Here is a 6,000-nt window from a genome sequence, read left to right as displayed (position 1 = left end):
CAGGGATTCCTTGATAAAAACCACAAAAATGGGAAATAAATGAAGGAACTGATTTTCAGAGAATTAATTCAGAAGTCTGTATAAATAAGACACTGCTTCTTGAAGTATACTTAAGAGTTAGAAGGACCTAAGTTCAAATCAGATAGTTACTACCATTGTGACCTTTGGGCCGTCAATGTTTGGGAAGAAAAACAGCCTCAAGGATTGATTAAAACTAATTGATTTATCACAAGAAAGCACATGGTACAGTATCCAGCACATTTTTTGTGTCATTATTAAAAACAATGTGGAGGTAGACAGTGATGGCTCAAGGTATCTAGAAACTTCTGCTTCTGTCTATATAGAAACATCTCTTATGGGACCTGTCTTCCATCCATAAGCAAGCAGAAAACTGGGTAAAATGCACACGGCAATGATTTTTGAACATTGAATGGTAGGAAATATAGGACTGTGATTCATAGGAGAAGGCAAAGAAATTAGGTGATCCCTGTGGGTACACCCAGTCTTTCTTCCTGGAAGCACCTTCTCCACTGTGGTAGAGGAAGAACCCCAAAAAAGCCTGATCTCTCAGCTCGGAAGGTATAGCTCAGCATTCAGGGATGCTGGAACAACTAGAATTTGAGGTAAAGAACATTGAATAGAAGGTGGCTGCACAGAGAAAGAGATATATTTGAGGGGAAGAGCACACTCTGGTGATCTGTAGAAGAATCCTCTTCAATCTTTGACCAATACCAGTAGGTACACATTGTTCTTTCCCATGAGACTTGGCAAAGGCCAACTGGAAAGGAAGAAACAATTACTGGGGAGCTGTCAGCCCAAGTTCATATAGAAGGAGCCTTTTGAGTTTCCTCTAGTAAGAATAGAAAGACATCACAGAACAAAACGTGGCATTTAGTAACACTTTAATAGTGGAGCTAAATTATCCCTAAAGTGAAAGCTATAAAATATTGTCTCCTAAAGTCAATTTACAAACAAACCTGGAAATTATTATCTGGACTTAAAATAACTGTTGAACTGCCTAACAGAAAAATGCCAACTCCCTTTCAGGAAATTCATGTACCAAAAATAAAAACATAAATAAAGAAGATAATATAAATAAAACACAGAGAAAAATCACTTACTAGGAATAGATCCAGAAATGAGAGTTGTGACAGAAATAGCAGAAAAGGACCTGAGTCAACTATTGTAAGTGTGGTTGATAGTACAAAGGAAAATATTTAAGAGAAAATATGACAAATGTAAGAGAGAAAGAGAAGATATAAAAATAGATCAAGAGAAACGTCAGAAAAATTTTAAAACACAATACCTGAAATAAGACTTTTGCTGAGTCAATGGTAGACTACACTGCAGAAGAAAGGATGAATGAACTTGAAAACACAGAAATAAAAAATATCAATGTAAAACACAGAAGGAAAAAGACTCAAAAGAGGCTACAGTCTCAGTAACCTGTGGGGCAATGCAAGCAGCCCCATAGTATAACATTTAAGTCACAAAATGGAGATTAAAAAAAATTACATCTGAAGAAATGATAGCAGAAAAAATGTTAAATTCATCAACAATTTTTAGCAAATATTTTCAAGTATTTTAATAATACAGTGTTCAGCACTGCAAAGCCTCATATAGAAGCTTAACACAACACAAATGAAATTAATACACACACATTCACAATCCATATGTAGCCTCATTATAATTCAAACCTCTGAAAACCAATGATGAGAAGAAAATCTCAAAGCAACCAGAAAAAAAGACATGTGCAGAGGAACAAAATTATGAATGACTACAGACTTCTTATCAGAAATTATATGAACCAGAAGATACAGGAATAATATTTTTAATGTATTGAAAGGAAAATCAAAACCAAAACTGTCAAATGAAGATTTTGTTACACTGGATATAAAAGCACAGCCCAACTATATGCTTTATATAGGAATCCCACTATACACACACACACACACACACAAATATGTAAAAAGTAAAATAATGGAAAATTATGCACCACGGAAAACTAATCACCAGAAATTGGGAAATGTAATATTAATATTCTACAAGTAGACCTCAGAACGAGGAATAATGCTGGGGATAAAAATGTTTCATAATGAAATATTTTTCATTGAATCTGGAAAGCTTGTGCACCTAAAAACAACTCTAAGATGCCTGAAATAAAACAGACCTGAAAAGAAAAATATATGAATTTCAACCCTCTTTTCTCTGTGACTGATGAAACATATAGAGCAAAAATCAGTAAGGACCTTGAAGGTTTGACCAACTGTACGAACCTGTCCACATTGATGTTTACATAACGCTACCCCAATAATAGTAGAAAGTGTTCTTTTAATGTACGTGTGGAATAGGCACCAAGCTAATTATATTCTAGGCCACAAAGCAGCTCAGTACATTTGAGGACGAAAATCATTTAGTTATTTTCTCTAACAAAAAATTCAATTAAATTGGAAGTTGCCCATGGAAACTATCTGGAGTATCACTGAGCATTTGGACATTAAACAATATACTACTAAGTAACCTATGGGTCAAAGAACAAGCACAATAGAAAATTAAAAAACATTTGAACTAAGTAAATATACAAATGCAGAATACCAAAGCCTGTGGAATGCATTCAAACCAGAGCATAAAAATATGTGTATAGAATTAATTGTATTAGAATTGTTTGAGTCTGGGAGTTTAAGAACAACCTGGGTAACATAGTGAGACCCCAATCTCAAAAAAATATCTAGCCAAATGTGGTGGCTCATAACTGTAATCTCAGCAACTCAGGAGGTGGAAATTAAGAGGGTCATGCTCAAAGTCAACCTGGACAAAAAGTTAGATCTCATCTCAACAAAACAAACTGGGAGTGGTGGCATGTGACTGTCATCCCAGCTATGCAAGAGGCCACAGGTAGGAGGATCACAGTCTGAGGCTAGCCTCAGGTAAAAAGCATGACTCTATTTGAAAAATAATCTAAAGCAAAAAGGGATGCAGGTATGGCTCAAGTGGCAGAACACTTGCCTAGCAAGTGCAAGGTCCTGAACTCAAAATCCAACACTGCTCCCCCTCAACCCCCCAAAAACCCTCCCAAGCAAACAGACAAAACAATACAAAAATCTAGAGTAAACAAGACCAAATTAAACTTAAACTAGAAGGAAGAAAATAATAAAAATAGGAGGAAAAATCATTAGCCTAGAAACCAGACTAATTGGGAAAATAAATGAAACTCAAAGCTTGGTCCCTGAAAAGATCAATAAAACTGACAACAAATCTCTAGCCACAGTGACAGAAAAATAAAAGAGAAAGTGCACATTACCAGTATCAAGAATGAACTGGGGATATTGCCATATGTTCTATAGATAGTGGAAGTATAATATTTTGACAAATCAATTGTACGTACATAAATTTAACAACTTAGATGAAATGCAAAAAAAAATCTCTGAGGAACCTATTTTGATCAAAATAGGCTGAATAGCCTATTAAAAGAGTTAGATTTGTAAGTAAAATGATTATCTTATTAAATGAAATGTGGTATCCTGGGTTGGCTCTTCACATGTAAAAAAAAAAAAGATGTTAATACAAAAATTGGTGAAGTCTCCATAGTTTATAGTTTCTTTAATAGTATCGTGGCAGTATTAATTTCTTAGTTTTGACTGTGGTTATGTAATATGTTAACATGAAAACAGTGGTTCACCATCAAAGATAATCCCCCCAGGAGACATTTGATAATGTCTAGAGACTTTTTTGCTATCGCTCCTGGGGTAACAGTGCTTCATCATCTAAGGTAGAAGCTAAAGAGATCAGTAAGCATTCTCAGTGCATGGGACAGTCCCCAACAACAATAAAAGTGAAGGAAACTGTAACGGTGTATATAAAGCATATACAGTAAAATGATGTCTGGATTTTATACAAACATGAGGTTGAAAAACGTGAGGCTTGGCAGTTCATATGAAAATTCACTTTGATCAGGGTTCTTCCAGACCATGAATTTGCTTATGAGGCTTTAAAGTTCTTTATCTGGTTCTGTGTTCAGTGCAATTAAACAGAGTTATTGATGCATCACAGTTAGGACTGTAGTGATTTTGGAATAAGGTTTTAAGCTGGTGAAATGTAAAGTTTACCTTTGCTGTTACTGAGAGAGATACTAAATTGTTAAGATGGATATAATGAAAGTTTTTGGTTATTTAAATATAGGGAGAGCTCCTGATTCACTCAGTATTGATTGGGAATCACTTATTTTCCAGAATCCATAGTAGCCACTTGATAAATACTATCTTGCTTATTCTGAATTACAACCTATGAGATTGGTATTATTTTCTCCATGCTGCAAAGATGAAAACAAGCTTCTAGACATAAATTGCCCCAAATCACATATCGATAATGTGGAAAGCATTGTCTTTCCCCACATCTAGTTTGAGATGGCCAATGTTTTTAAGCACTTGAATTGGATACTTGTACCATGATCATTTTAAGCCTGATGTATTTTTGGGGGATTTATATTGTATTTGGATGATGTTATCTTTTGGCATCTTTTATGCCAGGATGCTGACAGCTAGGTTCTGTTGCAGTTTTCCTATATCTGAGTAATACTTAGTAGAGAAAATAAATCACAGCATAGAAGGCATGCATGCACAGCATTCTACTACTTATCTGTGGGAGAAGTGAAAACACATATAAACTACCGACAAGCATCAGATTCCTCCCTCCATTTTTATGCTGGTTTTGTATCACTCAGGGAGGAAAAGTGTTTGCCTTTTGATTTATTTTCACTGACAGTGAAATGTCTATGATGATTAATTGCACAGCCCTAAGATTTTGCTGTGGTGCTTACCTCTGTGGCCCCAACTCTGAAACAAATGAATGTGTTATGCCTTGTCATAGACAAACAGCTAAACTTTCTTATAACCAAGTGATACACAGTTTGTGTTGGACAGAGTATTTTAGAAATTTATTTGTAATCCAGATTTTCTATCATTGAGAAGGAGGGTGGTTCCTAATTTTGAAATGAGCATATATAACTTTATTTTAGGGACATATCTTAGATACTATTTGATGGGAGTTTAAAGAATTGAGAAAAGTATATTGTAAGTCTCAAAAATGTTCACACTCTGTAATTTCACTTCTTTGAGTCTATACTAAAACATTACCAGATATATGAAAGAAGATTTACATACAAAGATGACCATCCCAGCATTATATAAGGGATAAAGTAGAATATCCAAATGCCCAAGTAAAAGGGATAAATAACTAAATCTTGAGATAACTAACTATATGATAGAATTTTATATAGCTATTAAAACTCATGTTTATAGAAGTTTTAATTTTATGAAAATTCTTTATGGTATATAACATTAAGTATAAACAAGCAGGATATAAGCCCATTACTGCAATAAAATCTGAAAAAAGATACACATACAAAGAAAGAAATATGTTAATTTTTTAGCTTTTACTTTTGAATACTACAACTAGAGATAATTTTTAGTCTCTTCAAAATATTCTCTACTCTTCTGAGTTTTCAATGATATTTATTTTTTAAATATCACAAAATATAGACAAGAGGTTAGAGTGTCTTAAGAAAATTTTATTTTTTTCCTAACATAATATGCACAAAAATTGTGACTGGAGCACATGTGTACAAATTACCACTTATGGGTCCTACCTAGCTTGCTGTCTATTTTGTAAAAGTTTTATTGTAACACAGGTACTATGCCCATTCACCTACCTATTGTTTATGATTGACTTTGCATTCTAATGACAGGATTAAGTATTTGTGAATGGAAAGCCTAAAATGTTTACCACAGTCCCTTTTCATATGTCAATCTCTGTTATAGAGTAATAAATTAAAGCAACTTTAATAAATTAATTTATTCTCATGCGATAGCTTATTTTCCATGAAAATTTGTCTAAATACATATCCTGGAAGCATATACTTGAACTCAAAAGCAATGGAACGGCTAGAGGTAATCTTCAATTTGTATCTCATACACATTCATATTCAGACATAGCTGATTTATT

The sequence above is a fragment of the Castor canadensis genome, chromosome 1 (assembly GCF_047511655.1).
Source record: "Castor canadensis chromosome 1, mCasCan1.hap1v2, whole genome shotgun sequence".
Classification (NCBI taxonomy): Eukaryota; Metazoa; Chordata; class Mammalia; order Rodentia; family Castoridae; genus Castor; species Castor canadensis.
Note: the sequence above shows the minus strand (reverse complement) of the source record.